Here is an 18,044-nt window from a genome sequence, read left to right as displayed (position 1 = left end):
GGCCAGCTATGTCAGAAGAAGTTGCCAGCAATATCTATAAAGGTCTCCGAAGGTCACTAGAAACATGGACATACTTATATTTACCAACTTCTAGTACATGAGTGTCACAGAGAAACTGTATCAAAGGAGTTGTATTTGGGGTCCCAAGTCCACGGTCTGTTACAATCTACCCGATACTCCTGATAAGAGCATACGAGAGACCTTCCTACCACAGGTCTTGATCCAACACATACACCACAGGGAAAGCACACAATGCATGCATCCCCCACCCGTCTCATTTCTCCCTTTACAGCTGCCCATTTATCAGGAGGATCTGGGGGATATAAATCAGGCTTCTTTTCTGGATGAATAGGCTCCAGTTCAAAAGGACTATCCAGGTCAGCATCGGAATTATCAGGCATCAGAACCAGAGGATCAGCAACAGCAGACTGATGAACGTGCACAGGCTCCTTCTCAGGGTCAATAGGGCCTGGGTCAAAAGGATTTTCTTCATCCCTGTCCTCAGTCTTTGCAGCCACGGCGGCAACCGGCGGAGGTTCGAGAGGAGGGCGGGGGGGGGCACTGGGCTACATGCTCTTATTTTTTGAGATTCACATTCAATTAATAATCTATATTTTCAAATTTAAAAATGATTTCTTTGATTCCCTCTGATCTTATTTTAAGGGATATTGTTTTATTCTAATTGGGCAGGCCCCCCTTTTTATTTGCACTTTAACAGGCAAAGCATGTTTTGCCTTACCTGGAACTTCAGATGCCCATACTACCAGATATACCTGATTAAAGATTTCTTCTATTTCAGGGAGGTCCTCCTCTTTGCTTTTCTGTTGAATTTAAGACAAACTCAAAGCTACAATTAATTTATTGTTTTTAACTCTTAATTCCATTTTACCTTCTTTAAATTTTGCTTCTCGCCCTAAGAAAGATTTTAGAGAATTTGGCATGTATAAAAATTCATGCATTCCTATTTGTTTTCCCAATTTGTACTCTATGGGTTTCAGAAAGAATGCCTTTTTTTTTTCTTTTTCTTGGCAGCCAGTAGCTCCCACAACTCTAACAAATTCTTTTCCCTTTGATTAAAAGCGAAATATGTTTCTCCTGTATCCACTAAAAATTCCACTTTATTTCCTTTAGTCCCTATCTTTAATTTAAACAGTGGATCTACTAGGGTATATTCCCCAGGTCCCTGTCAGTCCAGTTCCAACTCAGTCACTGGAGCCATCCTGTGGGTATTCCCTCTAGGGCAGTCTCACTTCCAAAGTCCAAATTCCCTACAGTATGCACACTGATCCAGTCCTACAGGAGAAGAATTCACTCTTTCACCTCTGCCTGCCCCTGCACTCATCCCACACTCAAACACAGGAGCTGTGCAAGCTCCCCTCCTTTCCCACCTGATTTTCCCTTTTTTTCTTTTTTCACAGTTGCTCACCCTGCTCTGCAGGGGCTGCAGATGCCTGCCTCTGCAACCGCACTTCTGTTTTAACCCCTTCTTAACTCTGAATGTGGATCTGATGCTTGTTGCCAGTGATAGTAATCTCTTCCTTTTTATCAATATCAGATAGGACAGATGGGGAGGGTGCTTCTCTCGGAGGTACCTGTGGTACATAATTCTCCAGACTATCTTCCTGATTACTCTGTTATTTGTTTTTTTTTTTAATTTTAAACATGTTTCCCCAATATCACAGGTTGAACAACATCTCCCCAGCTTAGCTTTCTGGCTTTCCCTGTTCTTTTACAAAGCCAAAATTAAGGGATCTGTCAGAGCTATATTAATTTCGCATTCCATCTGTCACGCCGGGTGATTTCACAACATGAAAAACATATCTGCATACATTACTTCATCCCATTTTCCTTGCCGCCTCAAAAAAAGCATTAATTGCAAGAATGTATTATAGTTCAGAGTTCCATTTTTAGGCCATTTTTCCTGATCTTCCAAAGTATACTAAAGCCACCATTGCTTACAATATTTTATCAACGTTTTGTTATTTTCTGAGCCCCCAGGAGACCCTCCCAGTTCTTTCCAATGTGCCAAAATACACACTAGAGGACTCTTTCACATGATCTCTTCACTCTGCTAATTTTCCATTATCAATCTCACATTCACACACACACACTAGGGATCCCACAGACACACTCCACACAGTTACAACACTTGATACAGAGACTAAAATTCAATCAAACAAACAACAGTTAATAACACAGTTATAACATCCTGGCACCAATACCAAAATCACAAGACCAAAATCATCACTATAACAAGCCACAAAATAAGTTGAATATCAGTAAGTTCCAAAACTGCTTCCAAAAGACACTCCCTGTGTCTTGTCTTGTAGGACCCAAACCACAAGATGCACCCTGCTTTACATATGAGATTTCCTATCTTGATTTACAGAACACTTCTTAACCTTGCGTATGCTTTCCAACCCAGTTTAGTCCCTTACAGACTATATAAAATAAAAGAATACCTTTAATGAAGATGGTCCTTGTCTGCTCCCGCAGCAATCTGAATGAATCAAGGGGTCTCTCCAGGAAAATATCCCGAGGGCCCTAGGGAGCCCTGTCCTCAGCGGGTCCTGCAGCCGAGCAGAATAGGTCCCATCTGGGTCACCAAACTGATTCGGAGAAAACTCCAGGAACAAACTCGCCAACAAAGTCTTCAAGTTGACAAGCAGGTATTCTTTCTTGTGGTGCCAGGGGACATGGAGGATAGCTCCTCCTAGTGTGTGTCCTCGTATTGCTACACAAGCCGTCCTTATATGGTCACTGGGCAGACATGCATATTTATGAGGCTACGTATTAATTACATCATTTTCCAGAAAGTTCCCCGCATGTGTACAAAAATGTGGTGGTGGTCTCTGAGGGTCGTTTACTTCTAACAATCTTCATCACTTCTGGCAGCCTTTGAAGCATGTACAGTAGATAACGTTTATATCAGCTTAATTGGTTCGGTAACACTGCAGACACAGCAATCATCCTGTACTTCTACTTATCAGTTAGTTTAGCTGCAGCCCATCCTGGACACCTGCTAGTCCCAGATACTCCCCATCCCCAAGTCCTGTTTTTCTTATTTTGTACTAAGGTCATAAGGACCTAAAACTATGCCAACTCCAATGGTTTATCTTATACAAGAATCCTCAGTATGTTCTCTAGCCACATTCTACATGTTTTTTTTTCTGTGAAACATGCACCTCAGTTATTTTCCATTGCTACTGTTACAAAGCCATCAAACTTAACATTACTTAAAACTGATTCTACTTATTTACAAAGGTTTATATTTAATTTTGTGATTTTGTGCCTCCTTTTTTCAATGGTAACAATTTAACTTCTGAACAGGGACACTCTGCCGTGTTTCCCCCAGATCCCGGGAGACTCTGAGACCTTCACACCAGCATCTGGGGAGTTTCCCTGAAAGGAACCACAGCTCCCCAGACTAACTTGGGACCTCAGTAAGACGCCCAATTTTATTTCTTTAAAAATGCATTCTTTCTGGTCCCTTTCCACGTAAGGTGCAGTGGGATGCCCTGTGCGGTGGGTAAAAGGTAGTTTTGTTTTGGTTGTCTGGACTCTGGTATCTGGGTGGAGGTCAGGAACATGGGTACCACTGCCTCCAAAAGGGAGGATCCTGAAAAGATCCCCATTGGGTATCAATCTGCCGGTGGTAAGTGGTTGTATTCTCTTCCCTTGTTATTTCCCTTACCATTATTATTATTGGTGGTAGCAGCAGTGGTTTATGTTATACCTTAGTTACTGGACTGTTCTTATCTCAACCCATGGGAGTTACATTCTTTTGATTCTCCTCCCCATCCCTGGGGGAGGGGGCGGGAGGAAGGAGGGGAGTGAGGGAGCGACTACGTTCTGAATTACTGACTGGACTTAAACCACGACACAGAGCAACCAGATGAGGATGTGCTCCCCTGGAAGACAGCCTAAATCTTTTTGCATATTCTGCAGCTCAGTCAATGCCTGGGTTTGAAAAGTTACTTCCTCCTCCTCCTCTGGTTCCTGTGCTAATTCCTCTCATCCAGATGTTTCCCTCTCTAGTTCACACATTGTCCTTCCCTGCATGAGTTGTTTGTCACGCCTCTCATTTGCTTTTCCTCTTGCTTGTAGAGGCAGCTGCTACTGGCATGGATTGGTCCTTTGGTTCAGCTTCAGTACCTGCTACTGGGGTTGGAGTGGCTGCAATGTCTGTCACTGGAGCTGGAGTGGCTGCAGTGTCTGTTGTCAAGGTTTGAGTAGGTGCTGTGTTTGTCACTGGAGTTGGGGTAGCTGCTGTGCTTGGAGTTGGAGTAGCTGCATTGTCTCTTGCTGTTGGGGTTAGAGTAGCTACACTGTTGCTGTTGGGGTTTGAGTAGCTGCGGCATCTGTAAAGAAAGAGGGTAAACACACACACACACTGCTTTCACAACTAGTTCCAGTACAGTTCTTGTTTGGTTCTGTTCTCTTTATTTGTTACAGCATGGTAATAAAGAGCATACAGATATGGGCCTGAGTTATGAAGCCAGACAGAAACTACATCCATCACAGTGACTGTCTTCAGTCACTATAAGTTCCATTCTATAAACAATCACTCTTCAGGCGGTTTTTCCGGCCTGACTTTGTACCCATGCAAACGCTCCCTGGCTTGCTCAAGACCCAGGTGCACTATCAGCAATTCTTCTTTAATCATCCACATAGTGGGAACTGGGTGGCTTGCAGTTCCCACAAATAGCTGCTGTGCTTGTTGCTGGAGTTGAGGGAGCTTCTGTGCTTGGGGTTTGAGTAGCTGCTTTGTCTGTTGCTTTGCCATCAGATCCAGAGGCATCTTTTTCCTGCTCCTTACAAAACAGGGCTCTGTATGTGTAGGCCAAGTCCCAGCACATTGTGGTAAGCTGTCCCTCTCTGGTGTTGCCAGGGTGACAGCACATCTCATCTAAGTGTTCTGCTAATTTTTTCCAGATTCCACATTTGTTCAGAAGTGAAATTCCAAAGCACTGAAGGGCCCACTGGCTTAAGTGCTTGCCCATATGATCCCACACACCCTGCTACTTTGACTGTCCAGCCTCAGGGAAGATCTCTTGGTGGTATTCTTAAATAGTTGTTTAACCTTAGACAAGACCCCAGCCAGATACTTCTTAGCTTCTGAGATCAGACAAGATCGGGCGTTCTCAGGGTAGTCACGCCCTAGGCAAAACACATGCAGTGTATGCAGCAGCATGCTGGTTCCCAGCAAAAGGAGCAGGCTGCTTGCAAAGGCATTGAAAGGATATTCAAGATCTTTAACATTCCCAGAATCTACTACTACTGTAAATAACCTGGTGGGGGAGGAGAGGGGGTTAGGAAATGCCTCTTCCATAGGTTGACCCCTCGAGGGAAGGGAAAAAAAAGATGTGTAATTTTTAACAATTCCCATTACATGCCTCCCAAGTATAGAGGTGATGGCCATGCTGAGAATGTATACCAGATCAGTTTCATGATCAATGAGTCTATTGTATTACAAGTCATTACCATAAAGCACAGTGAAACAAGAACCTTAGCCCAGGCCCCAAAGCTGACAAACACTAAAACAGCAAATACTGGCTGTAAGTAAGGTATGACATGCTGAAACTCTGAGACCAAGCACAACAACTCTGAGAGCCAATCAGCATTGTGACGAGTGACTATTAATCCAAAACAATGAATACTTATCACAAATAGGATTAGACACACTCTGGTCAGATCTGTCCTTATCTCAAACCTTCAAGCCCCATGTTGGTCACCACAAAGGACTGCCATGGTTTAAGCCCAGGCAGTAACTCAGCACCACACACCCACTCACTCACTCCCCCCACCCCCTTCCCAAGGGATGGGGAGGAGAATCAAAAGAATGTAACTCCCACAGGTTGAGATAAGAACAGTCCAGTAACTAAGGTACAATAAAAAAAGAGTTGAAAACACAGCACTGCACCAGCTACTAATGAGAAAAATAACTGTTATGGTTGAACCCAGGACAGCAGGAAGATAGTTTGTTAACACAAGCCCTGGATAATTACTGGAAGTGACATTTGCTAAGTAAACCCTGTGCAATTGCTGTATAAATAAAAAGCTGTTTCATGACATTTGTATCTTATCAGCTTGGGGCAGTGAGGAAAGCAAAAGAGCAGCTGGGGCTGTGATTTCATCACCCTCCAGAACAGGAGCCTGGCTGCTGGAGGACCACAGGCCTCACACCTCTTCCTCTTCAATGGGGAAACCCACAGTGTTCCCTGAATGGGAATCTGGCAGCCATCTCCCACTCCTGAAGAACACCTTAAGCAGCACCATGAAGAGAAGAAAGGAAGGACAAAGAAACCTGAACTAAGCAGCCCATGCTAGCACAGCAAAGCAATCACCTCTTTAAGGACAAGGATGGGATCAGCTCCAGGGCATCAGTGATCATTGCTCTCAGAGAAGGCTTGACAGCACATCTGTAGGACAGGATGAACATGAGGTTTGTTGAGCAGAGTGCTCAGATCCCATTGCCAGGAGTGTGCTTACCCTGCCCACCACAGCAAACCCCATGCAACACCACCCAGATGCACCAGCCTGAGAGCCCCAAGGCGACAAGTGCCATGTAGGGGCAGTAGCATAAGCCAGACAGGGCTGGTCCTTCCACCAACCACAGATCAGCAGGGCTCAGCCCACCAGCTCTGGCAGCCTGTGGGGAGAGGGAGGTGACCCAGGCTCAGGGAGCACATTCCCAACTCAGCTCCTACCATGTGCAGCCACATAAGAAAGACTCATCTTGGAGGTAAGTGGTCTACAGGGGCCTGGTGCTCATTGAAACAAGGGGAACACAAAATCACAAAATGGAATTTATAAACCTTTAGAATTAGTTTTAAGCAATGTTAAGTTCAATGGCTTTGTAACAGTAGCAGTGGAAAATTACTGAGGTGCATAATACATAGAAAAAATAGAGTACAGCTAGAGAACATACTGGCACAAGATAAATCATTATAGTTGATGTGGTCTTAAGAAAAACAGTCTAGAAAAACAGGACACAGGGATAAGGAGTATCTGGGAATAGCAGGTGTCCGGGATAGGCTGCGGGTAAACTAACTGATAAGTAGGAGGATAGGGGGATTATTATGTCTCTGGTGCTAGCGAACCAATTAAACTGGTATAAGCATCTACTGCGCGTGCTTCAAAGGCTGCCAGAAGTGATGAAGATTGTTGGAAGAAGTAAACGACCCTCAGAGACCACCACCACAATTCTGTACGCATGTGGGGAGCTTTCTGGAAAATGATGTAATCCATACGTAGCCTCATGAATATGTATGTGTGCCCAGGGACTATATAAGGATGGCTTGTGTAGCAATAGGGGGACACACGTTAGGAGGAGTTATCCCCCGTGTCTCCCGGCGCCGCAATAAAGAATACCTGCTTGTCAGCTTGAAAACTTTGTTGGCAAGTTTGTTCCTGGAGTTTTCTCCGAATCAATTTGGCACCCCAGATGGGACCCTCTCTGCTTGGCTGCAGGACCCGCTGAGGACAGGGCTCCCTAGGGCCCTCGGGAATTTTTCCCGGAGGGACCCCTCGACTCATTCGGATCACTGCGGGAGCAGACAAGGACCATCTTCATAAAAGGTATTCTTTTCTTTTGTATAGTCTGTAAGGTGCAGGGGGCATCTTGCATAAAGACTACATTGGTCATTGGGTTGGTTTGGTAAGCGTACGCAAGGTTTGGAAGCCTTCCGTAAATTGAGATAAGAAATCTCGTAGGTAAAGGCGTATACCCGGCTGCTAGCGTCTGTTTGGTATACACCCACAAGAAGCAGGGGGCTTCTTGTGGTTTGGGTCCTGCAAGATGCAGGGGGTGTCTTGTGGAAATGGTTTTGGATCTTGTTGTGGCTTGTTACATTAAGGATTTTGGTCTTGTGATTTTGGTATTGGTGACAGGATATTATAACTGTGTTATTAATTGTGGTTTATTTGATAGAATTTTAGTCTCTGTCTGTTTCAAGTGTTGTAACTGTGTGGAGTGTGTCTGTGGGATCCCTAGTGTGTGTGAGTGAGAGATTGATAATGGAAAATCAGCAGAGTGAAGAGATCATGCAAAAGAGTCCTTTAGGGTGCATTTTGGCACACTGGAAAGAACTGGGAGGGTCTCCTGGGGGCTCGGGAAATAAGAAAATGTTGTCCAGCTGTTTTGAAAAATATTGTAACCGATGGTGGCCTTTGTATACTTTGGAAGATCAGGAAAAATGGTCTAAAAATGGAACCTGAACTATAATACATTGTTACAATTAATGCTGTTTTGAGGCTGCAAGGAAAATGACATGAAGTAATGTATGCCGATATGTTTTTCACTTTAAGAGACGCAATGCAAAATTAATATGGCTCCGCCAGATCCCTTAATTTTGTCTTTGGAAAAGGACAGGGAAATCCTGAAAGTTAAGATGGAGAGATGTTGTTCAGCCTGTGATACTGGGGAAAGATGTTTAAAGTTAAAAAACAGTAATCAGGAAGATTGGCTGGAAAATTATCTATCACAGGTACCTCCGAGGAGCACCCTCTGCATCTCTCCTCTCTGATATTCGTAAGGAGCAAGAGATCACTGTCACTGGCACCAAGCGGCAGATGCACATTCCGAGTTCAGAAACGGTTAAACCAGCAGTGCTGTTGCAGAGGCATCTGCAGCCCCTGCAGAGCAGGGTGAGCAACTGTGAGGAAAAAAAATAAAGGAAAACCAAGGGGGAAAGGAGGGGGGAGCTCGCGCAGCTCCTGTGTTTGAGCGTGGGATACTGGGTGCTGGTGCAGGCAAACAAGTGGGAAAAGACATGCTTATGGACGGGACTGAGGGGTTGTTGAATAAATGTGGACAGGAGGAAGCCTGGAGAGCGTATAGGAATCGGGAATAGGTAGAAAAGAAAAAGCTGGGTCGTGCTATAGCCACAGCTGCGGTGGTTGCTTTGAAACTGGGGCGGAGAGTTCGGACGCTGGAAGTGAGACTGCCCTTGGGGGGGGTAGTGCCATGGTGTGGCTCCAGCGACTGAATTGGAACTAGACTTACTGGGACCTGGGGAATCTACCCCGGCAGATCCACGGGTTAAATTAAAAGTAGGAACTAGAGGAAATAAAGTGACATTTTAGTGGATAGAGGAGCAACTTATTCGGTGTTAAATCAGAAAGGAATTTGTTACAGATGTGGGAGCTACTGGACACCAAGAAAAACAGAAAAAAAAAAACAACTCACAAACAATCCGAGGTATTCTTTCTGAAACCCTTAAAGTACAAATTGGGAAAACAAATAGGAATGCATAAATTTTTATGCATGCAAAATTCTCTAAAATCTTTCTTAGGGTGAGAAGCAACATTTAAAGAAGGCAGAATGGAATTTAGAGTTAAAAACAAGCAGTTAATTGCAGTTTTGAGTTTATCTTTAATTGAACAGAAAAGCAAACAGGAGGACCTCCCTGAAATAAAAGAAATCCTTAATCAGGTATATCTGGGAGTATGGGCATCTGAAGTTCCAGGTAAGATGAAAAATGCTTTGTCTGTTAAAGTGGAAATAAAAAGGGGGGCCTGCCCAATTAGAATAAAACAATATCCCTGAAAATTAGAAGATCAAAGGGAATTAAAAAAAAAAGAGTCATTGATAAATTTTAAAATATATTATTAATTGAATGTGAATTGGAATATAATATTCTGGACAGTAAAGAAATAGGATGATAAATTTGTAGATTGATTCAAGATCTCAGAGCAGTCAACAAAACTGCAGAGGATATTTGTCCAGTAGTAGCTAATTTGTATGATTTATTGACTAAATTGAATAATAATCAGAAATGGTTTACCATGTTGGATTTAAAGGATGCTTTCTTTTGTTTACCATTGGCCAAAGAAAGACAAAATTTATTTGCTTTTGAATGGGAAAATACTGACACAGGAAGGGAAACTCAATTAACTTGGACAGTATTACCTAAAGGGTTTAAAACAGTCCAGCAATTTCTGGAAATCAGCGTGAGAACTAGGATCATGGAAGCCACCTGCTCAGATGGGGACTCTGTTACAATATGTGGATGACCTATTAATTGCTACAGAAATAAAGGAAGAATGTATCCAGTGGACAGTGGAATTATTAACTTTTCTGGGACTGAATGGTTATTGGGTATCCAGACAAAAGGCCCAACTAATCCAAACCCTAGTTTCCTACCTAGGAAATGAAATAACAGGAGGACAGAGAGAGCTTGGAGCTTCTAGAAAAGAAGCCATCTGTCAGACTCCACAACCATCAACTGGCAAGGAGCTCCAGACATTACTGGGAATGACTGGATGGTGCAGACTTTGGATCCATGATTACGGTGTTCTGGTAAGGCCACTATATGCACTGTTGAAGGGAAACACTCCCTCTTTAGAATGGACTGATTCAGCAGAGGGGGCCTTTAGAAATTTCAAAACAGAGCTAATGAGAGCTGAAGCTCTGTGACTTCCGGATGGAACTAAATCCTTTTGGCTATATTCCTATGAAGAACAGGGAATAGCTTTGGGGGTCCTTGCTCGAAAACTAGGACCCTACAGAAGGGCAGTGACGTTTTTCAAAACAGCTGGATGAAGCGAGCAAAGGATGGCCCAGATGCCTAAGGGCTGTGGCAGCAGTTGTCATGAATATTGAAGAAGCTCACAAATTCACCTTGGGACAAAAATTACTGTGCTAATGTCCCATGTTGTATCAGCAGTCCTGGAACGGAAAGGAGCCCACTGGTTATCTCCTTCATGTTTTTTTAAATACCAGGCCACCCTTGTGGAACAAGATGATATAGAAAGTGTGGTCACTAACGTTGTCAATCCAGCATCCTTTTGCAGGAACAATCGACAGAACCACTAACACAAGACTGCTTGGCCACCATAGAGACTGTATATTTGAGCCGACCAGACTTGAAAGAAAAACCTCTGGAAGATGCTGATTCTTGGTTTACTGATGGTAGTAGCTCCATGAAGAATGGTAAATGAAAGGCAGGATATGCCATTATCACCACTTCACAGGTAACAGGGGCTAAACCTTTACCCTCGAATACCTCTGCCCAGAAAGCAGAAATAATAGCGTTAACGAGAGCCCTGGAATTGGCTAAAGATAAAATGATAAATATTTGGACTGATTATGCACATGGTGCTATCTGGAAAGAATGAGGACTTTTGAACAAACATGCTACAGAAATTCTACAATTATTGGAGGCTGTTTGGCTACCTGAAGAAGTAGCTGTTATGTACTGTAAAGGACATCAACAAGGTGACTCTGATCAGGAAATTGGAAAAATTTGGCCAATTTTGAAGCCAAACGAGCAGTTGAACAATCACAAATCATGTCCTTAATCCCTGATGGCAAACTATGTTCTTAAGAATAAGCATAAAACTGAAAATAGAAATCAAATTGGGACAATTGTGAGAAGAAGTTACCTGGGACAGCAGTGGCAAATAGATTTTTCTGAATTATCAAGAAAAGGGGGTTATCGATATTTGTTGGAGTTAACAGATACTTTTTCTGGCTGGCCAGAAGCATTCCCTTGTAGGATAAATAATGCAAGACAACTGATTAAAACATTATTTAATGAGATAATACCTTGCTTTGGAGTACCAGTGGCAATTTCTTCAAACCGAGGTTTGCAGTTTAGTGCAAAATTGTTACAAGAAATTAGCAAAATTGGAAATTGATTGGCAAGTACATGTTCCATACAGGCCTTAGGCCAGTGGACATGTAGAAAAGATGAACCATCTGATCAAACAACAAATTAGGAAAATATGTCAGGAAATGAAATTATATTGGTGCCAAGGTTTACCACTGGCTCTATTAAGAATTCGAACTAAACCTCGTTCGAAAGAAGAGGTTAGCCCATTTGTATTTTTATATGAAAGACCATAACAGTCCCAAGTTAAAGGAGAAAGTCTGCAGGAAGTGGCGGAAGGCTATCTCTGACAGTTTTTGGTCAATTTGGGAAAAGAATTGGAGGAGATAAATAAGAGAGTAGTAGGGACAAGAGGAAGAGGTTTGGATTATCCGATTCACCTTTTCAGATCTGGAGACTGGGTTTATGTTAAGAATTTTTCAGGAGATCCTCTACAGGAGAACTGGAGTGGACTGTACCAGATATTGCTGACCACCTTTACAGCGGTGAAGATAAAGGAACAACCTGCTTGGATACATTATTTAAGAATAAAGAAAGCACCAGAACCAGAGAACACATGGCAGATCGAACCTTCAGGACCCTTACGTATGAAATTGCGTCGGTCATAATTTGGACTCATATGATAACTGGTGCACAAGCTTGAGACCAGAATTTATACCTGAAATTAATGCAACATGTTACTGAAGTTTTTAATCGTAGTGACTGTTGGGGGTGTGCACAGTTGCCTAAATCAGGAGAAAGCCTGAAACTCCCATTAATTGGAGTTCTAATTCCTAACACTGTTTCATGGACAAATCTGTGGGTGAACACTAACAATTTGTATTCAAATGAAAGGTTAAAATTTGGAATAGTTAATCTTAATCCAGGCAATAAATATTACAACTGTGCACAAAGATGTATTACACCAGGAACCAGGGTAGGAAAATATACTTGCTTAAATGCCACAAATGTAGGTCACCATTCAAATTATAGATGGTATTGTAGTTCAGTGGTGACCTGTTCCTAAAGGGAAAAGATGGTATGGGTTATGTGGAGAAAATGCTTATAAGACTTTACCCCTCAACTGGAAAGGGGCAGGCACCTTAGGTGCTATAATACCCAATTTTACTATTATCGACAGGTATCCTTCCGGAACCTGGACTAGAAGTTTTGTTAAACGGAGTAAGCGAAGGTTTAACCCTATTACTGAACGGCACACTGCATTTCATAGTTTTGTGAGAGGGCTAATTCCATTTTTGGGAGTAAGTGAATTAGAGAAAGCAATTGTAAATATCTCAGCAACCATAGAGGAAATGGAAAGTAAAGACATTGATATGATGCAGGCAGAACAACAAAACATAACGAGCCTATCTAAAGTGGTATAAAACCGAATGGCTCCAGACATGTTATTGGCATCACAAGGAGGAGTTTGTTCCATAATCAATGAAAGCTGTTGTTCCTACATAGACCAAAGTGGCAGAATTGAAACATATCTGGAGGAAATTTGGAAACAAACTAAGATATTTCATAAGACGGCTACGGATGACACCTCCTATGGTTTCGAAGAAATATGGAAAAAGTTAACTACATGGTTACCTAATCTCTCCTGGTTGAGGCAACTGATTGCAAGAATATTGATGTTAATTATTTTAATATTGATTACTTGTGGTATGATACAATGTTCCCTCTGGTGTTGTAAACTATCTATGATAAATTATGAAGATTGGAAAAGGAATGAAATTAAGCACCGAGTAGAAATGGGAAATTATTTCAAAGGACTTTTGATGGTAATGGTAATATATAAAATGTTGCAAAAGAATTTGCAAAAGGACAGAAAAAGGGGGGAATTGAAACAAGGGGAACACAAAATCACAAAATGGAATATATAAACCTTTAGAATTAGTTTTAAGCAATGTTAAGTTCAATGGCTTTGTAACAGTAGCAGTGGAAAATTACTGAGGTGCATAATACATAGAAAAAATAGAGTACAGATAGAGAACATACTGGCACAAGATAAATCGTTATAGTTGATGTGGTCTTAAGAAAAACAGTCTAGAAAAACAGGACGCAGGGATAAGGAGTATCTGGGAATAGCAGGTGTCCGGGATAGGCTGCGGGTAAACTAACTGATAAGTAGGAGGATAGGGGGATTATTATGTCTCTGGTGCTAGCGAACCAATTAAACTGGTATAAGCATCTACTGCGCGTGCTTCAAAGGCTGCCAGAAGTGATGAAGATTGTTGGAAGAAGTAAACGACCCTCAGAGACCACCACCACAGTTCTGTTCGCATGCGGGGAGCTTTCTGGAAAATGATGTAATCCATACGTAGCCTCATGAATATGTATGTGTGCCCAGGGACTATATAAGGATGGCTTGTGTAGCAATAGGGAGACACACGTTAGGAGGAGTCATCCCCCGTGTCTCCCGGCGCCGCAATAAAGAATACCTGCTTGTCAGCTTGAAAACTTTGTTGGCAAGTTTGTTCCTGGAGTTTTCTCCGAATCATCATTCACTAAAGCTGTTCTGCTGTGTAGCTCTCTGGCCTTTACGGACACCTCCCAGCAGAGCAAATGCTGGCAAACCCATGTCAGGAAAGTTTAACCCTTCACTGCTTTGACTGTTCTGGGATCAGGAATCCAGAGCCAGCCATCCCAGTCCCTGGCCTTAGACAGGAGACCACTTGGAAACCACAGGGACAGGAGCACATGCCAGCACTGCCCTGCTGAACACTCCAGAACTACAGGAGATATATGTGGGTTGGAAGAGTATTTCTGCCTCCACTGTGGGAACAAGAGCAGGAGGAAGGAGCTGTATCTGAGATACTGCAGTAGACTTTCTCTTGATAGACTCTGGCTTCTTTGGGCTTAAAGATCACATGAATTTCAAGTGAAGAATTTGGCCAAATATCTCCCTCCTGAAATAGAAGGAGAGAGCAAACCATTTATCTTCAAACATTGCATTCTTGTTTCTACTACAGCCCTGTAAGCCTTTATTTAGAGCTGTCCTGGGTTCAGCAGGAGCAGTAATTTTTTCTCCTTCTTGGTAGCTGGTGCAGCACTGTGTTTTGACTTTCATAGAATCATAGAAGAGTTAGGGTTGGAAAGGAACTTAAAATCGTCTAGTTCCAACCCCCCTGCCATGGGCAGGGACACCTCACATAAACCATGTCACCCAAGGCTTCATCTAACCTGGCCTTGAACACTGCCAGGGATGAAGCATTCACAACCTCCCTGGGCAACACATTCCAGTACCCCACCACCCTAACAGTAAAGAATTTCTTCCTTATATCCAATCTAAATCTCTGCTGTTTAAGTTTCAACCCGTTACCCCTTCTCCTGTCACTACAGTCCCTAATGAAGAGTCCCTCCCCAGCATCCCTGTAGGCCCCCTTCAAATACTGGAAGGCTGCTATGAGGTCTCCACGCAGCTTTCTCTTCCCCAGGCTGAACAGCCCCAACTTTCTCAGCCTGTCTTCATACAGGAGGTGCTCCAGTCCCCTGATCATCCTCGTGGCCCTCCTCTGGACTTGTTCTAACAGTTCCATGTCCTTTTTATGTTGAGGACACCAGAACTGCAGACAATACTCCAAGTGGGGTCTCACGAGAGCAGAGTAGAGGGGCAGGATCACCTCCTTCAACCTGCTGGTCATGCTCCTTTTGATGCAGCCCAGGATACAGTTGGCTTTCTGGGCTGTGAGTGCACACTGCTGGCTCATGTTCATTTTCTCATTGTCAAGGTCCCTCTGAATGGCATTCCTTCCCTCTAGCGTATCAACAGAACCACACAGCTTGGTGTCATCGGCAAACTTGCTGAGGGCACACTCAATTCCACTGTCCATGTCACTAACAAAGATGTTAAACAAGACCGGTCCCAACACTGATCCCTGAGGGGTACCACTCGTTACTGGTCTCCAGCCAGACATTGAAATGTTGACCACAACACTTTGAGTGCAACCATCCAGCCAGTTCTTTATCCACCGAGTGGTCCACCTATCAAATTGATGACACTCCAACTTAGAGACAAGGATGTCATGTGAGATAGTGTCGAACGCTTTGCACAAGGCCAGGTAGATGACATCAACTGCTCCACCCCGTCCATTATCTTTGTAGGCCCATCATAGAAGGCCACCAAATTGGTCAGGCAGGATTTCCCCCTAGTGAAGCCATGCTGGCTGTCACCAAGCCCTTTGCTGTTTTTCATGTGCCCTAGCATGCCTTCCAGGAGAATCTGCTCCCAGATTTTGCCAGGCACAGAGCTGAGACTGACTGGTCTGTAATTCCCCGGGTCATCCATTTTCACCTTCTTGAAAATGGGGGTTATATTTCCCTTTTTCTAGTCATCAGGAACTTCACCTGACTGCCATGATCTTTCAAATATGATGGCCAGTGGCTTTGCAGCTTCATTTGCCAGCTCCTTCAGGACCCACGGATGGATTTCATCAGGGCCCATGGAGTTGTGTACGTTCAGGTTCTTAAGATGGTCTCAAATCAGATCCTCTTGTACAGTGGGCCCAAGGTCTAGGTTTTCACAGTCCCTGCGTCCACCTTCCAAGACTTGGGTGGTGCGGTCAGAGCCTTTGCCAGTGAAGACCGAGGCAAAGAAGGCATTTACAACCTCAACCTTCTCCAAATCCTGTGTAGCCAGTTCTCCAGAAAGCTTCCGGAGGGGGCCTACCTTGTCCCTAGTCTGTTTCAGCCTGGGAACAGTGTTGATAGCATCTATGTTTTTAGTTACTGCTCAAATGTTTACTCTGGCCAAGGACTTTCTGAGCCTCATGCTCTTCCAGGGAGGAGGGAAGACCGGGAGGAAGCAGAGATAGGACACCTGACCCAAACTAGCCAAAGTGTTATTCCATACGATAGCACATTGTCATGGGTTCAGCAGTAGCTCATGCTCTGCCAGGGAGGAGGGAGAGATAGGGCGCCTGGTCTGGGCTAGTCGGGGAGGTATTCCATACCACAGCACGTTCTGCTCGGGGAAGGGACTGGAAGCTGGCCAGGAGCGAAGGGGTTAACACGCCAGGCTGGGCTCGGGGAGGGAACTGGAATCTGGCCAGGAGGGGAGGGGGGAAACTCTCTCTCTCTTCCAGGCTGGTCTCGTGGCGGCGGGTGGTATCGTACTCTCTCTCCCTGTTTGTCTCCTCTAACATTGATTTGTTATTGGTACCGGTAGTTATTTCTGTTATACCTTGATTGCTGGACTGATTTTACCTCAATCCGTGGGAGTTGTATTCCTCTGGCTCTCCTTCCCATCCCTCCGGGAGTGGGAAGGTGAGGGGGGGAGGGGAAACAAAGGGGGAACGGTGCAGATTTAGTTTAAACCACGACACACGTCATGCCCAGGATGTAACCGAGAGTTACCCAGAAGGGCTAGGGCTCTGGTGGTTAGAGGAGGTATCGGTCAGTGGGATGGGTGAGTTATGGATCGGCGGGTGGTGAGGTGTTGTATTCTCTTCACTTGTTATATCTTTTATCATTATTATTATTACTGGTGGTGGCAGCAGTGATTTGTGTTATAGCTTAGTTCTTAAACTGTTCTTATCTCAACCTGTGAGAGCTACATTCTTTGGATTCTCCTCCCCAGCTCTCAGGGAGTTGGGGGAGAAAGGGGGGGAATGAGTGAACGAGCTGTGTGGTTGGGTTTAAACCACGACAGGAGCATCAGCAAAGAGCAAGGAGCAAGCAACACTTATCAACAGAATTTATAAGGGAGCTTGGAAGCACCTGTAGAAACAACTTTCAGAGTCCCTCACCTTTACTGGCACCTGGTAGGGGCATTTTGTTAAGATCAGAAGACATTTAGCAAATCAAATGGATTTTTCCATTCTTACTTATGAAGGTGCTGCCTCTTGTACCTTTCAGCTTTACATGGAAGTAAGTATTTAGTGGCCTGAAGTGGGCTGGGGTGCTGAGCACCTTGCAGAACAAGCCCTGCTGCCTGGGGACTGATGAAGAAGGGACTCTTTCCACTGATGACTGCTTCTGCCCCATACCACAAGAAGTCAGGCAGCATGCAGGCTCTTCCAGCTGATGGTGGATTCGAGGAAGGAGCGAAGAGCTGGATGAATTCTGTTTCTCACTGCAAGGTGCACACATTCCTGTTTACCTTAATACAGGCTCAAACAAGAAGAGATGGGATTTGCTTATAGCTCCACACCCTTCCCACCAGCAAGCTTTTTTCCTTGTCATGCTCTTGCTCAGGGATTTGGCCCACAGTGTGCGGAATAAAAAAGAGGAATTTGAGACGTGTACACGTCTATGGGGATACGACATTGTTGGAATTGGTAAGCCACTGCCCATTTGAAAAATCATGGCAGTCAGGTGAAGTTCCCGACGACTGGAAAAAGGAAAATATAATCCCCATTTTCAAGAAGGGGAACATGGAAGACCCAGGGAACTACAAACTAGTCAGTGTCACCTCCGTGCCTGGCAAAATCTTGGAGCAGATTC

Source organism: Melopsittacus undulatus (genome assembly GCF_012275295.1).
Source record: "Melopsittacus undulatus isolate bMelUnd1 chromosome W unlocalized genomic scaffold, bMelUnd1.mat.Z SUPER_W_unloc_2, whole genome shotgun sequence".
NCBI lineage: Eukaryota > Metazoa > Chordata > Aves > Psittaciformes > Psittaculidae > Melopsittacus > Melopsittacus undulatus.
Note: the sequence above shows the minus strand (reverse complement) of the source record.